Below are 27,810 nucleotides of genomic sequence, written 5' to 3' on the forward strand. Positions count from 1 at the left end.
CTAGAGTGGGAGATGTCAGGAGGAGAAGCCAATGGCACACCTGGAACCACTTGCTTCATTCTTGGGCTCCAATATTCAAAATCTTTTGCACTAACCTTGTGACATTGACAACCACATGTCTAGTTGCATTGGATTCTTTTCAGCACATCCATCTCAAGGATACCTGGTTGAGTCAGAGCTACCATTTGTGGTGGTTTTTGCCATACCTGAATGAATAACTATTATCTATCTATCTATCTATCTATCTATCTATCTATCTATCTATCTATCTATCTATCTATCTATCTATCTATCTATCTATCTATCTATCTATCTATCTATCTATCTATCTATCTATCTATCTATCTATCTATCTATCTACCTACCTACCTACCTACCTACCTACCTACCTACCTACCTACCTACCTACCTACCTATTTATTTATTTATTTATTTATTTATTTATTTATTTATTTATTTATTTATTTATTTATTTATTTATTTATACATACCCCACCCATCTAGACCAAAGTCTATTCTGGGTGGCTAACAACAAGACATAGAAGTAAAAGCAGTATAAAATAAAAAACAACAACAATAATAACATAATTCAAGATGACAAGCAATAATTAGGAGATGACAGGAGGGAAAGCCTGCCTAAAGAGCCAGGTCTTACATTTGCTCATAAAAACACCCAGCGAGGGAACCAGGTAGATCTCTCCATGCAGACTGTTCCAGAGGTGAGGGGCCATTGCTGAGAAGGCCCGGTTTCTTGTTTCTTGTTCTTTCTCCCCAGGGCACCCAGGACTCATTGCAGTACAGGAGTGTAACTCAGGACACAGGCTCTATAGACCTGGATCTTGGTACGCTGTCAGCTTCTTATTAAGCCATACTCTTTCTGTGAATCTTTCTTCATGAAAGGACCTGATGATGTTAAGGAGTCGAGGTGATCATCCAATCTTGGGAAGTATTTTAAAAAGGCCGTCCCTGGTAACCAAATCAAAGGCCTTTGTAAAATCTATGAAGGCCACAAAGAGTGGCTGTCGTTGTTCCCTACATTTATCCTGCAACTGTCTGAGGGAAAATATCATGTCGGTGGTGGATCTATTCGCTCAAAATCCACACTGTGATTCTGGATATACTCTGTCTGCAAGCACCTGGAGTCTCTTCAGCAGAACAAGGGCAAGCAGCTTCCCTACAATGCTGAGAAGGGAGATGTCATGGTAGTTATTGCAGTCGCCTTTGTCTCCTTTGTTCTTATACAATGTGACGATATTTGCACCCTTCATTTCCTGTGGTACTCTACCTTCCCTTCAGCAAAGACAAAAGATTTCACACAGCTCGGTGGTGATGATCTCTTTATAGCATTTCAGCACTTTAGCAGGGATGTTATCCTGCCCAGGTGCCTTGCCGGAGGAGAGGGAATCCAAGGCTGCTTTTATTTCTCATTAAGTTGGTTCACTGTCCAACTCTTCCAAGACAGGCAGGCACTCAATGCTATTTAATGCCTCTCTGGTTATTACATTCTCTCTAAAAAAATAGTTCAGAGTAGTGCTGCCCCCAGCGTTCCATCTGCTGTGTTCGGTCCTGGATGATCACGCCTGTAGCAGATTTCAAGTGAGCAGATTTCTTTTGTATTGGGCCTAAAACCTGCTTAGTACCATCATACATTCCCTTGATGTTACCTGTGTCCGCTGCTATCTGTATCTGAGAGCAGAACTGAAACAATAATTGTTAGAACATATCCTGGCAGCCTGTTGGACTTTGCTTCGAGCTAATCGAAGAGCCTGCAAGTCGAACTCACTAGGACAGGCTTTGTATGCTGCTAGAGTCTCCTCTTATCCTCGATGGCTGGTATCAACTCATCCAAAAGGGCTTCGAACTATTCTGCCACCTTTTTGTTCTTCTTGCCAAGTGTGGACAAGGCAGTGTTATAAACAGCATTCTTGAAATGTTCCCATCGTTCAGGTGCATTTGCATCAGCCAGGCCTGGAAGGGTTTCCTCAAGTGCTTGGGCAAATTCCTCCACTTTTCTTTGATAGGGAGTCTTGCTGATGTCAATACATGGTCTTCCTTTTTTGTGTAATAGAATCTCTTAGTTTGCAGTTTTGTTCTACTACACACCAGGGAGTGATCAGTATCACAATCAGCACTCTGATAATTGAGTGTGATCGTAATACTAGGAAGGCTAGAGTATCTAGTGAGGATTAAATTGAGCTGATGCCAATGCTTCAATCTTGGATGTCTCCAGGAAACTCTGTGTTGAAGCTTTGTATTAAAGAACGTGTTGCTGACACAAAAACCATACTAACAGCAAAACTCCAGCAAGCATTGTCCATTTTCGTTTCTCTTTCCAATGCCAAAACAGCCTAGACAAGTGGGCTTTCACCCTAAACCCTCCACACCCCGTGAGGTTAACAGACCATGGTGAGGCAGCACCTTACTGGCTGGGGACTGCCCAGCTTAAGGCAGGTGGTAGCTACCTAGTGATGTGCAATGGCCTCTCCCACTGTTGGAAGTAGCCCCTGGTGTCATGCTCTATGCCAATTGAGCAAAGACTTATTACCGGTAACTGCTACTTCCTGTGTTATTTAATGCTGTATGTGAAGCTGGAGTGTCCTCTCTAGAGCATGAAGCCTGGGTAAAATAATATGGAGGACAGGTTGTTACTCAAGCAGCAAATCCCCCCCTCTCTACATCATGAAATAGTCCAATGGAAAGGCAAGAGCCAATATAACTGCTTCCAGTGACGTCGCAGGAGTTGCCAGAACAACACGAACTGCCTCCGGGACTTCGGCTCCAGATTTTGTCTCGAGGTTAACTCCTGAAGCCTTTTCCATCAGTGGATAGTGCCATGAGGCAGTGGAGCTTTTAAATCAGAATTTTCCTTCTCCTAGATGGGCTGCCTTCCAAGGCTAATAGTCCCACCTACCCAGGCTGCTTCCTAATAGAGTGAAGATTAGAAACACAGGCCTCCAATTGCTGGACCTTCTCTTCTAAGAGAACCACCAACTTACACTTAGAGCATTTCTGCCCAGGCACCTCATTTGACAAGAAACAAACATGCCACAGGTGTTACAGATTCTAAACTCTCCATCTCCACTGATTGATCAGTGAATTAAGAAGAAAGGAAGTCTGATTCTCCCCTTAAAACTTTCCTGTCCCCCCAAGTGTATGCACTCCTATTTGTCTTTCCTATTTACCAAGTTAGAGTCTAAAAAATAGAATTAGAGAAGCTAAAAACCTGCCCCCTCAGACCATGTGGCCAGGGAGAACAAAGGTCAGACCAAATTCACCCTTGCAAGCCTAAAAATCCACACACCTAGTGAAAAAAGAATCCACACCAAATAAAATGTCCTCCCAGACACAGCTTACCTTCTGCCTCTGCTTCCTCTGCAGGAAAAGGACTCAAAGCTTCTGGTAGCACTTATTTAAAGCTCAAACCCCACCCCTTCAGACCATGCAGTCAGGGAGAACAAAGGTCAGACCAAACAAACAAAGTTACACTGCAAAGTTACACTGTGGAATATGCTACCATAACAAGTAATGATAACCATAACATTAGTGTCTTGCTGGGCTACCTGGCACTGTTCAACAATGTGGGCATGGCATGCAATGTTTTGGGTTTTTCCTCCTGAAGTCAGGAAACATAATTTTGTTTCCAGCTTGGAAGTGGGAAATGGTGGAAGAAAACAAATCTACTCCCTTATCCTCTACAGCTCAGAGAAGGACAGAGGCAAGCCAACATACCTTCCTCTGGAGGTACGTGGGAGCATTCCACCTTGCATTGCTTCTATGTCAATATATTCAGAATCAGAATTCACACTTTTTGAAATTTGGAGCTGGAGATTGGAGACAATGGCACACGAGTTTGCTTCCTGCTTGCTGTCTCTGTGCCCTTTTGGCAGCAAAGTAGAAACCAATATACACACATCACTCTTCTCTACATCTGCACTGGAGACAGGAGGCAGAAGCAATGATAAATTTATCTGGTACTTGGAGGAAGTCTTGAGCCCATCTCAGTCACCAGACCCTGGCTCACCCATCACCACAGTGGATAAGTCAAATGAGACTACCAGACTGTTATGTACTTAGTTTATGTAAATTAATGTCTATTTGTATATGTAATATGTAGATATATATTTAGATTTCCAGGCATGTGACATAATGTATCCTTCAAATCTCACAGCTGGAAATATGGGTTTGTCATTATAATTTATTTATTTATTTATTTATTTATTTATTTATTTATTTATTTAATTTATATGCCGCCCACTCTACCCAAAGGTCTCTGGGCGGCTTACAACAATTATTACAACAATAATTGTACAGATCTTATTTATTTAGGATACTTATATGTTCTTCTTCAAATGACAGGGCTTTCCATATAGATCAATGAAGATGTTGTTGGATGAAACATGATAAAGACCACTTGATGGGCAGAACATTCATACACTATATGTATTGATGCAATGCATGCTATATAAGGTGTTTATAAGAGTTATAGTTGATCTTTGTCTGTGTAAAGGAAAATTGACCAAATATGATTGCTTTGGTGCTAGACAGAGTCAGGTTTGTGTGCAGGGATTAGAGAGAGAGAGAGAGAGAGAGAGAGAGAGAGAGAGAGCAAAATAGAAATAGAGAAAGTTTTATAGTTCTATGTGTTTTGGGGACAAAGTTCCTGCTGGACTCAGTTGCAATTGTGAACACTCAGCAGTTCTGTAAATCACACTCCCACTGTGTCAGGTAAGCAGTAAGAAAATAACGAATGTCCAGGCCTAGCAATTCAGCTTGAGAACTCAGAGTGCCACAGCCAACAACCTAGTTTTCCAAAATGTCATTCACTTTCTTAATCTAGAATGTTATCCTCTCTTTATCTGAAGTCCCTTCCTATTCACTACACATTCTTCCAATTTCTACAGCAAATCTTTATGGTCTACAACATTCTTTATTGAAGGAGCTTTCAGCAAGAATGGTTCAACCTTAGTGATGAAAACAGGAGTGCTGAACACATCCATGCTGTAAAAAACCTCCACCAAAACTAATTTTCTATATCAGTGGTTCTTAACCTTGGGTTACTCAGATGTTTTTGAACTGCAACTCCCAGAAACCCCAGCCAGCAGAGCTGGTGATAAAGGCTTCTGGGAGTTGCAGTCCAAAAACACTTAAGTAACCCAAGGTTAAGAACCACTGTTCTATAGGAATCAATTAATTTTGGCACTTTCTGTAACCTTACTACTTTCCTTTCTAGCAGAAATATTTTCTGTGTTGGTTTCAGAAGCAGAAATATTTTCTGTGTTGGTTTCAGAAGCAAGTTTTCTTTCAACATCTTGTATTCTAAATCCACTGAAAATCTATCATTGCATGCCAGAAATAATGAATAAATAGAAAGTATGTAGTTGGTTTGAAGACATTAGAATGGGGAAATACTCATCCATTTATCTTCTTTCCTCCTTCTCTCCCTCACACACACACTTTTGTCACATGAATAGAGGGTGGCTAGCTTTATTGCCCAATCCGGTATTGCTGGCTCTCCTTTAGGATGTGAATTCCTTCTTTCTTGAAATGTTTCTACCTGGTTTACAGGTTAGCAGATTAAACATGGAGCAAAACAGACTGGGCAGTATTGCTGTAGTATGGCTTCTTCTTGCCCTGCTGGGGCAATATGAGATGTCCCAGGTGGAAACAAACTACAATTCACTGCCCACAAGAGTACTATCCTCCCCCCAAAAAGAGGGGAGCAGCAGCGTAAGCTTCTCCCTCTGGCTCCAAAACTTTTCACAGTGCCCAAGCGATCTGAGAAAGAGCTATTGTGTCTTTCTACAGATCTACAGTGTCCCCATAACATCAGAAGAGGTAGAAGCACATTTTCCTATAGTCCCCATGTCACTCAATCGTTCCAGGGCACTTTGAAGTAAAAAAAAAAAAAGGTATCCACTTATAGAAGCCAATTATTTTTCTTTTACTTCCTTATACTAAACCAGTGATGGCAAACCTATGGCACGTGTGCCGCCTGTGGCAAGTGGAGATGTCTCCCTTGGTACGCAAGTAGAGCACTACCCCCCGCTATCCCACCGCCCCACCCCACCGCCAAACTTTAAACCATTGTCAGCCACCTTGCTAATTTCCTTGGTTCTGCAACTGCTTCTTTAAGAGATCTCTTCAAGAGATCCGAGACAAGCCTGCTTGATTGGTTACAGCTGGCCCCTGGGAGTCAAATGGCTGCTTCCTGCCTGCCGGAGGTGACTTTGCAAGCAGGAGCGAGAGGCTGCTGTAGGTTAAGCAGGGAAGGAACATGCGACTTCAAATATATGTGCAAAATAGAAGGAACATAGAAGGAGCGAGGTGTGTGTGTATGTGTGTACTTTTACCCTGAGTTTGGGAACTTGTTTTTTTCCTTGTCAAAAGGTTCTGTGTTAATGCTGTAGAATTAAAAGTTTAGGAAAAAATGTGTGTGTGTGACTCAAAACTGAAAAGTGGCTCAAAACCTAGGAAAAATTGTGTGAGTGTGTGTGTGTGACTCAAGACTGTTAATCTCCACTGCATTTAGCTTTGCAGTTTGCTGAGAACAGCAGAAATCTGAAGTGTGTAGCAATTGCGTTTCTCCATTTCTCATCCCCAAAGCAGGCAAGAGTATCACAGTTTATTTCCAAAATCTGAATCCCAGTCTTTCTGCTCCTGGTCCTACTTTGACTGCAACACCAACAAAAGGTCATACAAACAAAGGACTGTGGGTTTCTTTATTGTGTCAATCCATCTCATGTGCAGTCTTCCTCTTTTCCTACTGCTTTGCACTTCTTCTTGCATTGTTGCCTTTTCCAGTGAGCTTGTCTTCTTATGATGGTAGCACAGTACCCTTTGTTTGGTTATTTTAGCTTGTAGTGAAAGTCCACACTTAAATTGCTTTACTTATCTTTCTGTCAAGTCATGCTATCTGTAAAACTCTTTTCCAACACTACATTTCAAATAAGTGAAATGTGTGTATACATTTTATGTAGTGTATAAAATGTGTATTTAAAGTCTGCACTCCTATATATATCTGCTTTTCTGAGGGTGGTTTATTTTGGAGGAAACGAGTCCAGAAATTCAATGTACTTAATAAGCTTTAAAAATGTTGTTGTTGTTTAGTCGTTAAGTCATGTCCGACTCTTCGTGACCCTGTGGACCAGAGCACACCAGGCCCTCCTGTCTTCCACTGTCTCCCGGAGTTGGGTGAAATTCATGTTAGTAGCTTTGGTGACACTATCCATCCATCTCATTCTCTGTTGTCCCCTGCTCCTCTCACCCTCACTCTTATGCACATCAACATCTTTTCCAGCGAGTCTTCTCTTCTCATGAGATGGCCAAAGTATTGGAGCTTCAGTTTCAGGATCTGTCCTTCCAGTGAGCGCTCGGGGTTGATTTCCTGCAAAATGGATAGGTTTGTTCTCCTTGCAGTCCAGGGGAGCATCAATTATTCTGTGGTAAGCCGCCTTTATGGGCCAGCTCTCGCTTCCATACATCCCTACTGGAAAAAACAGGTTTGCTACGCGGACCTTTGTTGGCAAGGTGATGTCTCTGCTTTTTAAGATGCTGTCGAGTTTTGTCATCACTTTCCTCCCAAGAAGCAGGTTTCTTTTAATTTCATGGCTGCTGTCCCCATCTTCAGTGATCATGGAGCCCAAGAAAGTAAAATCTGTCACTGCCTCCATATTTTCCCCCTCTATGTGCCAGGAGCCTTGTTGTACTCCTTTCCCAATTTTGACCCAATCAGTTGTTCCATCTCCAGTTCTAACTGTTGTTTCCTGTCCCACGTATAGGTTTTTCAGGAGATAGATAAGGTGGTCAGGCACTCCCATTTCTTTAAGAACTTGCCATAGTTTGCTGTGGTCCACACAGTCAAAGGCTTTTGCATAGTCAATGAAGCAGAAGTAGATGTTTTTCTGGAACTATCTGGCTTTCTCCATAATGCAGCACATGTTAGCAATTTGGTCTCTAGTTCCTCTGCCCCTTCGAAATCCAGCTTGTACTTCTGAGACTTCTCGGTCCACATACTGTTGAAGCCTACCTTGGAGGATTTTGAGCATAACCTTGCTAGCATGTGAAATGAGTGTAATTGTATGGTATTTGGAGCATTCTTTGACACTGCCCTTCTTTGGGACTGGGATGTAGACTGATCTTTTCCAGTCCTCTGGCCACAGTTGAGTTTTCCAAACTTGCTGGCATATTGAATGTAGCACCTTAACAGCATCATCTTTTACCATTTTAAATAGTTCAGCTGGAATGCCATCACCTCCACTGGCCTTGTTGTTAGCCATGCTTTCTAAGGCCCACTTGACTTCACTCTCCAGGATGTCTGGCTCAAGGTCAGCAGCCACACTATCTGAGTTGTCTGGGTGCTGCATGTGTTGCTCTCAAACTAACAGCCTATGGGCCAATGTTTGACAAATTATCAGCATGCATACAACATCAAAACATCACGTTGTGCAAAAACATTTCAAGTTGAGTATCCCTTATCAAAAATACATGCATATAATTATTTTAAAAGTTTCTATAAATTACCTGTCTTGTATTACTTTAATATTTGTTTCCATTTACTAGAGTTAATGGTTATTTTTCAATAAAAAGTGTTCGTATCATTGAAAGTTCTGTTATGTTTTGAAGACAAAAGCTGATGATTAATTCGGACAAGTGTATGAGTTTAACTGCATTGTTGGCACTTCAAAAGAAATAATTTGGTTTTGTGTCGCCGTTTGGGCACTCAGGCTCAAAAAGGATAGCCATCACTGAACTAAACTAATGATTGGGGCTTTTTGGAAAACAAAATGACACTCACTAGCTAAATGGTAGCAACCAGAGCCCAATTCAGCAAGAAGGGACCAAGGTAGGGAACTAGGATCCTGGCAGCTACTCAAGGGACATACTGATATGCCTTGGACATGTCTTGGCATGTGGTAAGGCCAGGTCTTGAAGAGGCTAGTATTTAAGGCATCATTTCCTCTCTTAGTGCATGCCTCTGGACTATGAGAGCAAGATAAAGAGTCCTTGGGTACATTCTTAATATGTGCTTAGTTATTTGCCCCAGTCTGAACTGTGAGTTTACATCACTGCCAGATGCCAGAGTAGACTATGTCTAGATGGGCGGCATATAAATGCAATAAATAAATAAATAAATAAATAAATAAATAAATAAATAAATAAATAAATAAAAATTATGCACACATTCTGAAGATCACTTTTACTGTCTGCATATGTGGACACATATGTACACATGCACTCACAACAGAGGCACACAGATACACAAACTCAGACACAGACACGTGTCTTTGTTGTAATGCTAGTGTGGGTCACATATCGTTCAGTTACACCAAAAATCAAAAGTAAATTTTCTGTTCTAACTCCACCAGTGAACCAAGGTCATGTACAATCTATCATGCAAGAAAAATCTCCTTCTAGCCTGATATGAAAGCAATTAAAAGGTGCTGGTTTCTCATTCCCTTCCTCTAGGACCCTAAACCTCAAAAGTAATGATTCCCTGGGAAAATTAGAGTGGGTTCAAAGTGATCTGAAACATTTTTGCCTAATCAAGCACCTCATTAGACAACTTGAAACACTTCAGAACTGCCCTTAAATTAAATAAATTATAATAGGGAATCAGTAGGAAAGTTAGCACGATCAGGGAGAAGATCAAAGGCTTACTGTAAAGATTATTGGCCAAACGTCCCTGAATTTTGAATCCTCTCTAAATTAGGACCAGGTATCATAAGACATACAACATACTTTTCAACAGAGTGCACAGGTCAGCCCCTGTTTGGGTTTGATGTATGTAGTCTAAAAACATTTGGGTTACAGTATTTTGTTGCTTTTTACACCAACCTAAAACTCATCTACATATATGGGTTATTTTAAGGTGTTACTGGCATATTTCCTCATTCAGTCATCCATACATACAATCTAATGGCCTTGGCTAAACATGTGGTTTGGACACAGAAATTTTTTGGAAATCAGAGCAAGGTGAAAGGATTTGTCAAACAAACAAATGAACATATTATATTACTGTTAAAGACTAGAAAATATATTTGTTAATTTCTGAACAAATTTAAAGTGAAGCAAGGAAATCCAAAGTGGTACTTGAACTGAATCAGGGCTCCCTGAAGTGCCAAATATTATTTTAAAAGCTGTAATATTATTTAAAAAGCTGAAATTTAAAAAAAAAAAACTTTCCCTGGGAAAGCAGAAGTGGCAATTTAAGAGATGAATGAGGGAGTCCAAAGCAGAAGGACACTGGCTCAAGTGCTAATGAAAAACCTAAGTTATTCTAGAAAGCCAAATCAGTCTCTGAAAGGGAATTCCACTGTCCCTGTGACTGGTGGCTATTTTGCAAGGGAAGGAGATTAGAGAATAGAAAGCCATTGCTATTTCCATCACTTTAATTTTTAGGAGATACTGGAAAATTTTGTCTTTTTGTTTAGGCAGCTGCAGATCTCATTCTAATCAACTGAATGCCTCTGTGTGGGAATTTGTTCCATCATGCAGAATTTGACTGGAGTGGATCACAGTACCATTTGGAATAAGAACTAAGTTATCTAAGAGCTTGACCACATCTTGTAATGCTCTTATTTTTGCACCAGGTTTAGCACACTTGAAATCAATTTAAAAATATCCACCTATACAAGATACAATTAAGTACACATTTATTTGGTTGGAAAGCAAGTTTTTTAACCATCCACAAGAGGGTAGTTTATTTTGAATCGATCCTGATCACAATTTTTAAGATTGCTTGGGCAAGTGTGCTCACCTGTGTTAGAGTAAATTATGTATGTAGAGTTTGTCAAGTATTGGATATCAGGATCATGGGTTTCGGGCTGCAGTTTGAACTGTTTTATATATATATAACAGTTCAAACTGCAGCCCGAAACCCATGATATATTCTGATGTAACATCAACTCAGATGAGGAGGTGGGGCAGGGATGCCCACCGTGCTGCCTTCAAGTGGCTAGCCTCCAGAAGAGGCAGAATAGGGAAGCATGTACTGTGATTGGGCAATTGCACAGAGGAGGCAGGAGAGGGGACTGTGTGGCACCCAGAAAAAACCTGTGTAGTCTCAACATGTTTTGCAGACACTCCTGTTTACTTGATGGAACAATCAACAAGACACAACACAAGGAACTCTTGGAGGCCTAGTTTCTGGATAGTCTTATATTACACAGCTTGGAAAGTTACTTTTAACAGCAATAACTATAATTACACACTGAAGCCATCACCATTTGAGCAGTGGTAGAATGATATTCTTCATTATACCTTGCTCAGTTATGGATGCCTTCAAGCATGTCATAATGTTTAAGCTTCTCAAAAATAATTTCCTACTTTCTAACACATAATATCTATTTCAAATCATTGCAAAGCATTTGCTCAGTGTGCAAAGTATTTATTAATAACTCCTTTTTATTACACACTCATATGAACATACTTAAAATAAATATCATGTTACAGCGTCTTGAGAACATCTAACTTTGAATAGGAGAAAGGAGTTTGTCTTTTTCTCAGAGACCTTTAGGTAATCATAAAAGTTTTTGGTACAATCAATCCCAACCTGAAACAAAGATGTGAAATTATGCTAACCCTTGGCATCATTCACAAATACCAACTTTCTTATCTAGTGGTATCTTGGCATAAACCTGAGTGAGCCTAAATACATTTTGTGATCCATTCAAAACATGACCAAATCACTGTAATCATACTGTATATCTATAGGCATGTATCTACAGAACTAAGGACTATCTACCAGGAGCATGATAGACATCATGTTTGTGTTGGAACTATGAGAATAATTGTCAAGTATGTTTTGTAAGCTTTGTATACAAAAGCTACAGGGTTCAGTCCCCAACATCATCAGATTAGTCTAGAAAATGCCCCCGTAGGAAACCACCAAGAACTGCTGTCCATCAGGTGGACCATATTGATCAATATGGACCAATGATCTCACTCTAAATAAGGAGGTTTCCTGTGGTCATATGATTAGGCTGTGTTAAATTCAATGTAAGTAAGAATGTCCTTCCAAAATGTAAATAAGTCTTTTCTTAGAAGTTGACATAACATCTGAGAGGTTATAGAAAATGGAGACATTTCCCTACCCACTGTTTGCTCACTCAAACCAGGGCAAGCACAAATGAATCTAAGCCAAATTATATGGCCCATTCCTTATTCACTCTAATATGGAATCACAGTGATAAAGTGCATCAGTCTACTCCTCTCTGTCCACAGCAGCAAAATAATATTTCCTCATACACATACAGACAAACATGTGTATTGCAGTTCAGAAAAATATTGCTGAAAGATCAGGACATGACTAATGGCTGCCTGTAAAAGAATAAGTGCCGTGTTTAGCCTGTGAGATTATTTATTGACTAGATGTTTCTACCATAGTCTATTTTTGATTGACCTTTTCTGAAATAAAAGGATTGCTTTAAGTCTGTGTCACTATGTTTATGAGGTTTTAGTTCCAGTGATTAATGGCTAAAGAGGGTAAAAAAAACTACTGAAGGTTTATCTCTTTGAAACTAGATGAGAAAGGTCCACCTTTCTGGTGATGGTATTATATAAATGTGCATGTGTTTATATTTAAATTGTACATATTATGACAAAATAAATGCCTAGCTTGCTGGGGGTTAAAGTTGTTGCTTGCATAATTATGTTGTAGACCACTCATTGATTGCTTTAGCATTATCGGGCAGTATATATGTAAGTTGGAACAATGAGACAACAGCAGTTTTTGCCCTTTACTTTAGCCCAATAAATCAGATTTTCTAGCAAAGCTCAATGAGAATCCAGAGTCCCAAAGGATTGTCACCTTGAGTGTGAACTATGGATCTACCACACCACTCGTTTCTCATTCTCAACAAGGACTTACACCTCTAACAAACAAATGGTAAGATCGTAACACACTACATGGATGTTCTAAGAACGCATCTCCAATCCAACTCTATATTTGTGCCATGTGTAACCAACCCAAAGCAACATTGTCACATACATTCTTGACATAGACTAGTTGGGCTCTGTTGTCTAATCATTCCTGGAAATCTGGGACAGATACAAGCGTGTCCACCCATCTACGGCTGTCTTGCAGGCTGTAGTCCACACAAGCTTGTGGGAAGTAAAGCTTGTCAGTCTTTAAAGAGCTACAAGATTATTGGTTACTTTTGCTTGAGAAGGTGATCTGTGCATATCTGAACTCTTGCTGTGCTCTGGTCCAATTATGTGCAGCCTTAGCTGGTCCACAAGCTAGGCTTATGGAGATGTGCTCCTATCACTGCCACCACAGACTAGTTTTTTTCATTTGCACTCACAGGCTGTTAGGCCCAATTTATATATTCCATTTCTGGGATGTTTGCTATGATAAGAAGTATGCACTGCAGAACATGGAAAACAGATTGTGTAAAATGTCTCTTGGTGCACTTTAGCCATTTCCAAGTCTGGCACACTGTAGTGCAGAAGATGGAAGAACCAGGACATGCAGATCTAAAAATCTCTGAATTTCTCTGAATTTCCTAATGAATGATTATTACGATTTCAAGGCCAGTGGCTTATATTTTTTATATCTCTATTCATGTTAGCCTATTTTGATATTCACATTTTGTTTTGCCTGGAAACAAAAAAATCAGTGGAGCTATTGTAACAGGAAGCTAAATGCTCTTTGTAATCATGCTCAACTAATAATCTGATTGTAGCATTTTGGATTTGCTGAAGTTTCCAAACACTTTCCATAGGCAGTCTGATTGTGTCCCAGTAATTGAAACAGAATGTAACTAAGGTTTGTGTCGCAGTTGCCAAATCAAACATCTCAAAGAGCAGGCATAGCTAGTGCCCCAATTTTAATGTGCAAATGCCTTCCTGGCCACTGCCTAGATCTCGACATCCAGGCTCAAAGATGAATCCAGGAGCACACACAAGCTGCACACCTGTGTCTTCAGAGGGAGTATAACTCCATCCAGCACAGGCTGAATTCTTATTCTTTGACCTGTTTTTGTTTTTACTGCTCAAGAGCTTCTCTTTCTTGTCTGCATTCAGCTTCAGTTTATTTACTTTCATCCAATCCATTACTGACACCAGATTGGGAACCAAAACAGGTTCTTTATATTTAGACAGAAAGGATAGATACAGTAGAGTGTCCTCTGCACACTGGTGACACCAAACCCAAACCCCAGCAGTTTCATACTGTGATTTCCCCACATACACACATGTCTTCCACAGATGGGGGTTATTGAAAAGTCATATTTTGAAAGGCCAGTCATATTATAGAACACTTCCTTATTCTAAACCTTGCATACAAGTTGTCCAGCTGGTCTTTGCCACCATTCAGCTTTGCCCAGTGTACCAGTGTTCTTTGGGGACAGGCCTGGGAATGGTTCCTCTCACCCTTTCATGCCAATATCCAGTATCTATTGGTGCCCGCCACCTGCCGGTTTTCCCATGCCTCCTGCCTCAAGCCCTCAGCAAGAAAACAATTCTCAAGTCTTCCACAGTTATTTGGTCCTTCAGATTGAGATGCCATACATAGTAGTTTCTTCTCCACTGCCTTTTCTATGTTGGGTGAGTCAGGCCTCTTGTTCTGTGATGTGGCTGAGGATATGGCCAACGATGGTGTTTGGAGCCATATCAAGGCAGGTCAGCGGAGGCACTTTCTGTGTTTCTGTTCTCATGCCACCCTTGCCCCTCCCTTTCTCCTGCTCTGTTGGATGACTCTGTGCAACAGAGAAGAATGTCTCCTATGCTGCCACCAGTGCTGCAAACTAGGCCTCCCAATAGATTCTAGCCTCTGGCCAGACATATTCATTCTGAATTTCTTACCATTGTTGCTGCAACTCCGATACTCATTTCTAGATGTCTCACTGTGCTGAGCAGCTAAGTCAGCGAAAATGAGGAACTGTGAGTTTGTTTTATATCCCTAATCTCATAGAAATAGGGAGTTCAAAAAATAAATACATAAATAAATATGGGACACATTTATTTATGCTTATGAGCCCTTTCAGTGACATTTCAAGTTGAGCAGAGAAATAAATGAGAATTTTTTTGGTTCATTTTTTGATAAGAACCTTCCAAATTTGTGATAAATTTCTTAATAAATGCAGTGGAAAGATCTTGAGTTTGAAGCAATTTGAATGTGAAGAAAAGCAAAGCTGACAAACCCATCCAGACAGAGGACTTTGATTACTCAGTCCTCAAAAATCTAGGTTTACCACTTGTGTAGTATTAAGCCATGTCTGTCCTGCTGAAATGCTCTAGCTCTCTCTTTTCCTGACATGCTGTTTGTGCTTAACAGCTCCAAGTCAGGCAAGTACAACATAACTCTCTCTGCATTAGAACTGGCTGTTCCCATAGAATTGGGCCAGAGCAAGTCATTAAGAATTCTATTTAGTTTGCCGTGTATAAGAATTTACTAATTATTTCACAAACTTGACAGAAGAAACAATTTTAAAAAAAAGATTATTGTGGAGGAAAGCATCCTTGTCTGAAACACCTTTTTAAAAAGTATTTTCATTCCCCACTCCACCCCCAATTAATCACAAGGTATGGTAAAAATAATAGCATGTGGTGGCACTGCAGGTTAAACCGGAGAAGCCTCTGTGCTGCAAGGTCAGAAGACCAGCAGTTGTAAGATCGAATCCACGCAACGGAATGAGCTCCCATCACTTGTCCCAACTCCTGCCAACCTAGCAGTTCGAAAGCATGTAAAAATGTGAGTAGATAAATAGGTACCACCTCAGTGGGAAGGTAACGGCATTCCATGTCTAGTCACGCTGGCCATGTGACCACGGAAACTGTCTTCAGACAATGGTGGCTCTATGGCTTGGAGAGGGCGATGAGCACCATGCCCTAGAGTCGGACACGACTGGACTAAATGTCAAGGGAAACATTTACCTTTATGGTACAAATAAAATGTACGCATATTCTTTCAACAATAATGAAGTTAGGGGCACGAGACCCACATGTAGTTCAAAATCTATGTATAACTCTTATTCCCCTATCCCAAATGTAACTACAAGTACACACACACACACACACACACACACACACACACACACAGACACAGACACACACAGAGAGAGAGAGAGAGAGAGAGAGAGAGAGGTTATCTTCCATAGCATTGGCAATCCTTTCCATACAGTACCATGTGTAATGAGCCTTAAATGTCCTTATGATCTAGGGGTTGAATTATATTTGGGGGCAAGTAGACTATTTCTACTTGCCCCCAAAGACTACTTTGGTGCTGAACCTATGAGGTGCTGAACTTTGCACCAAGCTCACTGGATGGATGGATGGATGGATGGATGGATGGATTGATTGATTGAATGATTGATTGGTTGATTGATTGATTGATTGAAAAAATACCTGTGTATAACCCATGCTGTTTGGACCTGTACAATTTAAGGGAGAGGTAAACATAAATTGACAAAAAAGATGCAAGGGAAGAAATAAGACAAAGAATGGCATGAGAATAACTTTTCAGTATTTCAGGCTTATAAAGTAGATGGAAACTGAAAATTTACATTCAGTTTGTGAGTTTTGAACACAGGTATAAATAAAAACTGATCAATGACTGGGACAGCTTTTTTCTAAATAAATAATTTGATTTTATAACAGGTCTTTCTTGACCTGGCTCATTATCTTTTACAACTAGCAGGGCTACCAAATAACGATGGTAGCCCTAGTAGTTACAAAAGGCTTGAAAGTGTAAGCACTGAAAAGATGGTGGAAGAGAAGAAAACTAGAAAGAAACACTTGGAAGCTGGCAAACAAAGGGAATCATTTCACATTTCATTAAAATATTCAGTGAGTAAAATATACCTCCTACATTGTTCGGTGGCAGGAATAGCAGGAGAGAAATTGTATTTAAATGAGGACAGAATACATTGGCTGGAAATGGATATGATTATGCTTCAACTGATGAGTCATAAATAATGACACAGTCTAATGCTCATGAAGCAAAACTGATGACAGAAGTGAGAAGAATGCAATCAATAACTCTGGGAAAATAGCCGAGAAAAGCAAGAGTGCTCATGAGCGCATAGGCGATTGGAAAGGGGTGGTGAACTAGTGAATGCAGCATTCTAAAATAAACTTGTTAAATAAAATGTGTCTGATAACTGATGCAGGGGGGAGAAAGGAACATTAAAACACTGGAAAATTTTTGGCAATTAAGCAAATTAGGAAATTACACAGATCAATGCTGAGAAAAATCAGCTGATCATATTAACAAATTCAATTACAGAGTCAAGTTTCATCAAACAAAATGCAAAATGAATGTAAAGATTTTCATAAAATGACAGTATTATGTCAGGCCTGACAGACAGATTTTCTCTGTGTTATTGTTCTCCATGGTATTTCCAGGTGATCTCCAGGACACTTTCTTGTTAGTTTGTAAATGTTCACTGCAAAAACTTATGAGCCAATGAGATATTTCCTTTCAGTCTTGGGAGCAGTTTTGGCATTTGTGAGAATGATTTCCACACAACTTGTGTGAATTGAGTACCTAAACTATGGTAGCTCCTGCCTTCTTGCATGGGCTTCTAAAAATTAGAAGTGACTGATGGGTTGTTTGCATCTTTTTGACCAATCAACCAGTCCTTCTGTGCTTCATGTGTCTGTGTCTGTGCTTTATTTCACCTGATGGAATGAAAAGGCTTTAGTTTTGGGAAGAGACATTTTGCACAAATGACAGAAATATTTTGTCTTGTTCCTGCCCTGCAGGAGAAAGGTGTCTTGCCCAAGAGGATGTTTAGACATCCTGTTTTGTTGAGAACATGTACGTATGTTAACACAATTTCTGCACCTCCCTATATTCCTGCAGCAACTAGTCCTATACAGGCATTACTCATTCAAAGAAACAATGAAGATTCAAGGCCTATATAAGCATCCTTGCAGTCCCTCCATCACCAACATGTGTTTATCCCTCCACGCTTTCAGGTTTGATGCCTGAAGAGGGCTAAAGTGGAACTGCAGTACTGTGGGCCTGCTTGGATTCCTCTCAGCCTAGAGGAGGAGACTGAACTTCTGCAGTCTTTTGTATGTGTGGTCTCCATGTGCACTTTAAAACTCCAGAGTTCTCCAGAGTTTTGTGGGGATTCGCCATAGAATTCCAGCCGAAATTCCATCTCAGTTCATACAGAGCTACACAATCATAGGAGTTGAAGCTAAGTACACAGCTTCATGGCACTGTTGCATCCCTGCTGGTTTCTGGTGTGAATAAATGCCTGAAGAGACATTTATTAGAGGCTTATGAATGAGCAACATTTTAAAAGCATTTAAATTCTGCATTTTGAGTTTTTGACAGAACTACTTTATTAGCCTTGATTACAAGTAGTAGTACACAAACACCGTCTGCCTAAATTTGGTTCAAATTATTCATCTCACAATTGCAACCAGTTTGCTTTGAGATCAGTTGCAACCAGCCAGTTAAAGTTTATTTATTTTTTAAGACTAAACAAGAAAATGTGGCAAAAGGCTGCCTGAATCTTTTTTCTCGGTTGGCACAAGCCTGGTTGAGCATACAAATTATTGGTTCCTCCGCTACAGGCTTCCCCTTCTGACCTCCATAGATTGCTCTGATCGCCTCAGAGTGGTCCTGGATCTACAATAGCTTTTTCATTACTGCGAAGAATGGAGACTCAAATTGGAAATTATGTGTGACTTGACACTGGAAAATGAATACCCACAATTTTATGTTTCTTTATCATGTCTATAAATTGGTCTCTCTGTATGTTTGGTCTTGACTATTCTTTCTAAGCCTTCTAATGCTACTGATCGTCCCTCATCCATGGTATATATTGATCTGAAGCAGTCTAACATTTGTTCTTATCTTCTTATCATTTTTATACTAAATTAATTAGTTACAGTTCTTTGTTTTTGCTCTGTTTACAGAAGTCTTTCTGTTCATGAAAGAAATAATGTCCCAGTCAAGAGACCTTTGGATTGCTTAGGTCCAAGCTGATGGCCAGGGTCCAAAACCATACTTTGATATTCCGAGATGGGAGATTGGGAACATCTTCCTCTCCTGCTGTTGCCCTCCATTGTACCAGCTCCCAGAAGAGAGGAATTTTCTGATTCTACTGGAAACATTGGTATTCAACAGAATCACCACTGCATTCAGGAAATTAATTAAATATACTTCTAATTAGATCTATCAAGATCAGGATGTGATTTTCTTAAATCTTACAATTTCCTCTTTTGTTTTAGTTTCTCTACTCAATGAAGTATATAATATTTAATCATATGCTGTAGTTGTGATATTTAAATTCTAATATATTTTTCCCATTTGTTTAACATGTGAAAATGTTACACCAAATATAACATACAAGTAGGATCCTCTTCTATTCTACCACTTGCATAATGGTCTGTTGATTGAGAGTTTTGCCCTTATACAGTGTACACAACAGAGTATGGACTGCCTACTTGCACAGCCAGAAGTGCCCATTATTTTCAGTGGGATAATCCCTGGGGATGAGTTTTTTGTGTGATAATGAAAAGGGAAACAAAACAAAACAAAAGGGGCTCTTTTCCCTCCCATTTCTCATGTTCTTTAGTTGATTCCTGAAATGGGGCCTCTAAAACATGAATGATTCATATTAATGAAAGAGAGACACACAAAAAGTTCCATGTTCTGTTTCTCTCTTTTCTTTAGCCTTTTGTCTGTCAAATCACCCGAGAATTTTTCATCCAATAGCATCACAAGCATATCTGAGGAAGCATAAATTTAAATATGTAAAAGGGCCTGGATTGGTTGGAACCCATGGAAAAGTGTTCTTTCTTTGCTTTAGTTGTTTCTTGTAGCTATGTGAGGTTTTGGGTCCTTCCATCTTGTGCTCCCTGCCTGCCTGCCTCTGTGACTCTTAGCCCTTGGCACATAAGGGAAATATTCTCTAGTTCTTCTGATACTTTCCATATCTCTGTTGTACTGAGAGTCACGTGGTATATAAAAAAAGCAGGTCTCAAAACCTTTTAGTGTTATCAATTTATTTCCTCCTATTTGAATCATTATGACTGGTGATCACCCCCCCCCCCAACAACATTGGCATACCAATGGTTTGATGTATCTTCCACAGAAATTGAAAAAATATATATTAACTGTCAGTAATGTAACAGTGGTGTCCCTCCATAAAATGCTTTTACCAACATATCAATGTACTGGCTGAAGAAAAACAATTAAAAATTAATACGCGTACTGCAATAATGGCTGCCACCTTCCTTGCTTCAATTCTAAAAATAAGTGGGGCATGTCTTGTACACAGGCAGTCCTGGTAAGGAATGCATTGGTACAATAGAGGTACAAAATAATACAACCCTCACAGTGAGGGGGAAATGTTCCACAGTTACACCGGTGGCCAGTAAAATGTTCTCATGCTGACTGTCATCATGCTGCCTTGGGTTCTTCGGAAGAAGGAAGGCAGGATAAAAATATTTGAAATAAATGAATAAATAAATGTGTCCAGAAAAAAACAAACAAACTGGGGATAACTAGAGAACATTTCCCTCATGTGACCAGGGCCTTAGATACTTCTCTCCCTCCTTCCTCTGTCCCTCCATCCCTCCCCCACCACTTGCTGCCTTTTTTTCATTGTTTTTGTTAGTTTTTTCCCCTGTTTCTTTGAATGATTTTTGCTGCTGTCACCAGCCAGCCTTTCTGTGCTACTATGCCATTCTGTGATTTTATTTATTTATTTATTTATTTATTTATTTATTGGACTTATATACCGCCCCATAGCGCTAGAAGCACTCTCCGGGCGGTTTACAATTTTTAATTATACAGGCTACACATTGCCCCCCCAGCAAGCTGGGTACTCATTTTACCGACCTCGGAAGGATGGAAGGCTGAGTCAACCTTGAGCCGGCTACCTGGGATTTGAACCCCAGGTCGTGAGCACAGTTTTAGCTTGCAGTACAGTGTTTTTTTTTTAACCACTGCGCCACGAGGCTCAATGATGATGATGATGACAACGACGATGATGATTAAATCCTTTCTTTTCTTTGGTTATGTTGCTGCATGCCTTATCTGCCCACTAGACACAAGGAAGAGAAGAGAAAGCATTCGATGGGGTGGGAGAAAGATCTCCCCGTATTTTAGCAGTTTGGGCTGGACAGGGGCTTTGAGTAAATTTTTTGCCTTTTCTCAGTTCATGGATAGGGGACTGGGTTTTGTTTTGTTATTTTTTCCTTGGGGGTGGGATGAGGCTTGCTTTACCTGTTTGTTAGCTTTTTAAAATATTGTTTTAATTTAATGAGTATTTATACTGTTTAGTGTACTTGTTTTGATAAGGTTTAGTGGGTTTTTGAGGATCCATTTTGTTTTGTAGTTGTTGTTGGTTGCCTGCTTCTGGAGGAAAGCTGATTCTCTATTACCTTGCCTCTGTTTTTTTGCAGTCGTTTTTATTGGTTCTTTAGGGCATTTGATCATGGGGTATTCCTGGCAAAGATACTGGAGTGGCTTGCCAATGCCTACTCCAGGTGGACTGCGTTTAGTCAGAACTCTCCACCATGATGTGTCCGTCTTGGGTGTCCCTGCACGGCATAGCCCATAGATTCTCTGAGTTACTCAAGCCCTTTCAGCACGACAAGGCAGAAATCCATGAAGGGGCTCCAATACTTTGGCTATCTCCTGAGAAGAGAAGACTCCTTGGAAAAGATCCTGATGTTAGGAAAGTGTGAAGGCAAGAGGAGAAAGGGGACAACTTAGGATGAGATTGTTGGACAGTGTAATTGAAGCAACCAACATGAATTTGACCCAATTCCGGGAGGCAGTGGAAGACAGGAGGGCCTGGCGTGCTCTGGTCCATGGGGTCACGAAGATGCAACTAAACAACTAAACAACAATAGGGCATTTGAACTACTCACACACAAAAAAAGTCTTGTGTTGAAAAATGCTATGCATGTAAGGGAAATTGTGCAAGATCGTTTCAAAGTTTTCTGATTCTCTGTCATGTGCCCAGGAATGCAACCACATGAGTGACGTGGGCACCTGCAACTATGCAAAAAACAGCCTTAACAATTGGACACACCAGTTACACAGTTTTTGGCTTACACTGTGAAAACCCAACAGGATCCTGGCCATGATCTTTCTTTCATTCATTCATTCACTGAGTGCCATTTTAGTGAAGAAACTTCACATACCTAGTTAGGTATCAGTCATGGTGATTTTCAATAAAGACAAGGCACATATTCAACTGTGAGACAGAGAATGATGAAACAACCAGTTCTCCAGTGATGCACATATGTACTTGAATCATTTGTTGTACCACTCTTTTGAGTGCCGTCAAATATTCTAGTACTCCAGAGGGAACATGGCAAGAATCACTCTTCCTTCTTTCTTTTCCCCAAGTAATTCTTCAATTATTACAAGGTTATTGTCCTTAATACATTTCTTACTTTCACCCTGCATTATTATTTTATCCTCCACACTATAATGTTGTGTTCCTGAAACTGACTCCCAGTGAGAAATATGTGACTGATTAACAATATCTTCCTTGTTTCTTATCTTTCAGAAATTGGACATATTAGATTTTGAGCATGCAGGGGAATTGAGTTATAGATGTCCTGTGTAATGCTGGGAAGATTAATGTACAGTGCCGCATCTCTGACTATGGGAGTTCCCAGTGGGCAGCAGAACAGGGAAGGCAGGATATTTTGTTATCTACAGACGTGACACTATGTTCCATTTCCATGCACTGTACTATGAGGTGGAGTTTGTTACTCGGAAAGAACTTTTCTTACAGAGGAGAGAAAGTACCTGCAAGCAAAACTGATTTGCTGGAAACAAAGCAGCTCAGAGCTAGTTTCTGAGGGAAGTAGTGTGTTTCAAAATTACATTGTAGCCTAGCGAGACAACAGAAAGCAGAACACAGCAGGCAGATGTTAGTCTATGCTTGCCTCTGAGCTTTCTGAGTGCCTCTGAGTAAGCTACCCGCTTCTGGTAATTTTTACACCTGCTGTTAATTTACCGTCACTGCTCCCTTTTCAAATACAGTTTGGCCCTGCACTGTGCATTTGTAAAGGTTCAGAAGAGTGTTCGTGTTCATCTTCTGCCAGCTTCAGAAAGGTGACCAAATCTTACATTACTCATTTCACTTCATTGGTATGTAAACTTCCCATGATGAACACTCATTTCGAAAGCTTTATTTTTTCATTCTTTAAAAGAATATATAATGATTTCCACAGAGAGCATATCATAGAAGCACCATGCTGTATCAAATGAAAGGCCAAACTAGTCCAACATTCTATTGACTCTGGAGGCCTATGGGCAGCCCATAGACTGGACATGAGCAACATCATTCTCACAGTTGAGTTTGCTCCCAGCTGGCATAAAGACACTTGCTACCTTGTTGTGCTGTAGGTAATATGCAGCCATTGTAACTGGAAGTCCCTAATAACTTCACCTTCCACAAATTTGTTAAATCACTTTTAAACCTGTTTACATTGGTGTCCATAGGACAAAGTTCCAAATAGAGTAGTCCTAGAATGAGCTGGAATGTTTAGCATGTATACATTAAACAGTGACTTCTACATTGGCTTGGGCATGTCATAAGAATGGCTGATGGTCGGATTCCAAAATATCTCCTGTATGGAAAATTAATGCAGGGAAATCACGCCAGAGGGAGACCACAGCTGTGATACAAGGATATCTGCAATTGGGATCTGAAGGCCTTAGGAATGGACCTCAACAGACGTCTGAGCGTTCATCCTGGAGGCAGGCAGTGCATCATGCCCCCCCCCCAATTTTGAAGAGACACTTGTCCAGCAGGCAGAGGCAAAGAGGCAGTCCCGAAACCAGCAAAATCAGGGAGCTGGACAGGGGACAGATTGTATTTGTCTTCAGTGTGGAAGGGATTGTCACTCTCGAATTGGCCTTCTCAGCCACTAGAGGCTGTTCTAAGTCCTCCATACAGAGCACGTTTCCATAGTCTCTCAAGACTGAAGGATGCCTAATCTAACATTGGTGTCCATCAACTACATATCATATGAGTTAATTCCACAGGTTAACTATGTTTTTTGAGAAATATTTTCTATTTTTCTGTCTGGATTCTTCCACCATTCATCTTCAGTTGATGATCTCAGGTTCAGTATGATGAGAAATGTTTCTGTGAACCCACTTTTCCCACTTTTAAGACACATGGTCACCACAATACACACACACCCCAAAAAAAGTAGATGAAATTTGTGGAGATGCTAGCCCTTTCTAAGGGTATAAGCTATGATAAATTACCGACAGGTATGTCCAAGTAGCTTCAAGGAAGTGTGTTTTGTATGGTAAACTGAGGCTGTAATCTATAATTGCTTACTTCAGCTGGTGTTTCATCAAACTCAACAGAACTTACTTCTTATAACACATGTGAAGGTTTGACTCCACATGCATGCATTAAAAGGCAGCATATATGTTTCAAGCAGACCTGTGCAACTGATTTCAGATGAATCTCAAACTGATATGGGCCAGTTCAAACTAATCTGGAATGGATTTCAATAAGATGAAGTAAATCCAAATCAAATCCAGTTTGGTGATCCAGTAAGGAGGGGGAGGAGGCCTGAGTATGGATTGCTAAAATGTTGCAATAAACCATGATAAGAAGTACATTCTGGGGGTAAGGAGAGTACAGCTCAATACAGCCCTGCCCTCTAATATGGACTAAAAACAAATAAACAGCAACCGTACTCTGCAGTTGAAATGCTGAGGGTGGTTTATTATATATCCGTTTTCTTCATTCTACCAATGGTAGCCTCCAGTCTTTCTTTTCAAATCTAATCCTCTGTTTCTGTTATTTATTCAAGTGAATCTGCATTTTGGTCTCTGTATTCTTATATCCCTGCTTTTTAAGGTTATGTTTCTTTTAAATTTCAGTCTGCCTTATCCAGTGTGTTTCACCTTTTAAATTGTCTGTTGGTTACAAGCACACGTTCTAAGTGTGCAGCAGACAGTCCACACATATCCTGTGATACAGACAGAGCATGCATTAGCAAATTTTAAATATATTAAAACAAACTTCAGAAGTTGCTGTGAATGGACCAAAACTACAACTTACTGGCAGTCAAGGCTCCTTCTGGCTGGAATTTCCAATATTGTGAAGTGGCTTAACAAGTCATTTCAGAGTATTGGCAAATTGAACATTTCCTTCTTTATTGTGCCACTTTCGAGCATCAGGAGGAGCCAAACCAAATAAGCTTCCTTGAATCCCAACATGCCATTTGGATGCAGGGATCACACCCAACTGCATATTGCACCTCTACCTCACCCCCAGTGACCTATTTTGCCTGTACCACCTTGATCCGAAACAGCCAGTGTAGATGATCCATTATATCCCATTTGGATTACTGTAACATGGTCTGTACAGTGCCACCTTTGAAAATGATTCAGAAACATCAGCTGGTTCAAAACGCTGCAACTAGACTGCTGGCTGGAGCTGATTACAAGGATCATATACTGTAGCTCCCTTGTGAAATACGGTACTTTCTGTATAAACTGGCTTCTCATGTGTGAATAGTCCAACAGGGTTGCAGTGTTTGGTATGAGATGCTATATTTAACATGTGTTTCAAATTTGTTCCAATTTGTTTTAAATTAGTGATGTTTTAGATATTGTCATATTTTAACTGCATTTTAATATTAACATCCTAATTTACAGTGGCTTTAACTATAGTTTGGTGGTTTAGATATCTGCTGCAGAACCAGAGGTTGGGGATTTGATTCCTTGATGTGCCTCCTGTGAGTAGAGCCAGCCTGTGTAGACTTGGGCAAACTGCCCCCAGAAGAAGGAAATGCGATACCACTTCTGAGTATTCTCTACCTGGAAACCCTGAAGAGGGTTGCCAAATGGCCTTGATGGCACATAATGATTTTTATTACACTTTTTTGGGGGGCTGTTGTACACCACACACTTCATTAGGAGAAGTATGGGATACAAATAAAGTAAATAAATATCAAAATGTGACTGATCTTTTTCCTAATACAATCTATGTGTTCTATTTTCACCTGGGTTTAAATGGGTTTTGAAATCTACCCATGTGCTTCCCCTACTCTTCTGAGTACATTTCATGTTACTGTATTATGATCTTTTTAAATTGTATATGCCTTTGATGTTGCTGTGTGGTCTAATACTGATTTATTCATAGCAAAGTTTCCAATAAAAGGTAGTATTACATTCAAAGCAAGTAGAAGGCAATACATAGAGTTTAAAAAATGTGCACAGAGAAATTGTAGCATATGGAAATCAGTTAGGATATTTCTAAGCTATTTGTTTATCAGTTTCCTTTCCTAATTTAAGAGACAGCATTGCTGAGTATAGTGCATTATAATGCATACACTTAATGCAATGAGATGTCACGATTGGTTCTCAAAGGTAAATATGAAGTTTTGTTTCAAGGGAATTATGAATTTATTCAAATGTTGATGAATAGGCACTAAATAACATACATAGGACCAGATTTTTAAAATGTGGAAATGCCTCAGGGAAGCCTCAAATATGTATAGTATTCAAGTGTGTGATTTGTCATTTCAGTCTCAAGACAACAAAGAAGAAAAATATTTCCAAAGAAAATTACAAAACAAATACCTAGTTCTCAATGGAATTATAATATGGTGCTGGAGGAGACTCTTGAGAGTCCCCTGGACTGCAAGGAGAACAAACTTATCAATTCTAAAGGAAATCTACCCTGAGTGCTCACTGGAAGGACAGATGCTGAAGCTGAGGCTCCAATACTTTGGCCATCTCATGAGAAGAGAAGACTCCCTGGGAAAGACCCTGATGTTAGGAAAGTGTGAAGGAAAGAAGAGAAGGAGATGACAGAGGATGAGATGGTTGGACAGTATCATTGAAGCTACCAACACCCAACTCCGGGAGGCAGGGGAAGACAGGAGGGCCTGGCGTGCTCTGGTTCATGGGGTCACGAAGAGTCGGACACAACTAAACGACTAAACAACAACAAAGTATTCTTTGCTCTGGGATGAACCAAGTTCCACATTCCATAGACAGTAAAATATGAGCCCCCACCCTAGCCTTCAGACTGTGTACAAGAACCACAGGCCTTTCCCCTCTTTTTCCCCTTGTTGTTGTACCAGTTGACTAATAAAAGTATCACCCACACTAACTTTTTGTTGTTGTTTAGTTGTTAAGTTGTGTCTGAGTCTTTGTTACCCCATGGATCAGAGCACGCCAGGCCCTCCTGTCTTCCACCGCCTCCTGGAGTTTGGTCAGATTCATGTTGGTAGCTTCTAGGTCCAAAACACAGCAGCCAGTTTGCTGACTGGGGCTGCAATATATGATCCCTGAGCTACAGGGATCATATAACATGCATGCACATGCACACACACACATGTTACAGCAGTTCCACTGGCTGCTGATCTGTTTCCAGGCTGAGTTCAAGGTGTTGGTTCTAGCTAGAGATGAACACAAGCCACCAGTTCACCAGTTTGTGCTGTACGTCCTTTGAATAAACAGGTGTCTGGCACTTCTTAGCCCTGCACCTTCCATCGGACACCCATGCAGAGGCAGCACCTGGGGGGAGGGAAGCCAAGTCACTGCCTCCATGTGGGTGCCCACTGGAGGAGGCAGGCTTGGGAACTGCTAAACACCTGTTTGTCTGAAGGATGAACCAGTAGGAACTGTTGAACCAGTGATTTGTGCCCATCTCTAGTTCTAACCTATAAAGACATAAATGGCTTGGGCCCAAACTATCTCAAGGATTGCATCTCCCTTTGTGAGCCTGCTCGAATGTTGAGATCATCAGGAGAGGCCTTTCTCCCAATCCCATCACCTTCACAAGGGTGTTTGGTGGGTACATGGGAGGGAGTCCCAGACTTTGGAACTTTCTGGTCCCA

General features: G+C 40.4%; 1 long non-coding RNA gene across 1 annotated transcript; it reads left to right on the forward strand.

Annotated features, from left to right (window-relative positions):
• The first annotated feature begins 635 nt into the window (after positions 1-635).
• Positions 636-20,803, forward strand: LOC144588726 (uncharacterized). Its single transcript, XR_013544411.1, has 2 exons — positions 636-3,741; positions 18,877-20,803. It is a non-coding gene; the product is annotated as an uncharacterized LOC144588726 (long non-coding RNA).
• Positions 20,804-27,810: the final 7,007 nt, after the last annotated feature.

The sequence above is a fragment of the Pogona vitticeps genome, chromosome 1, assembly GCF_051106095.1.
Source record: "Pogona vitticeps strain Pit_001003342236 chromosome 1, PviZW2.1, whole genome shotgun sequence".
Taxonomy (NCBI): Eukaryota; Metazoa; Chordata; class Lepidosauria; order Squamata; family Agamidae; genus Pogona; species Pogona vitticeps.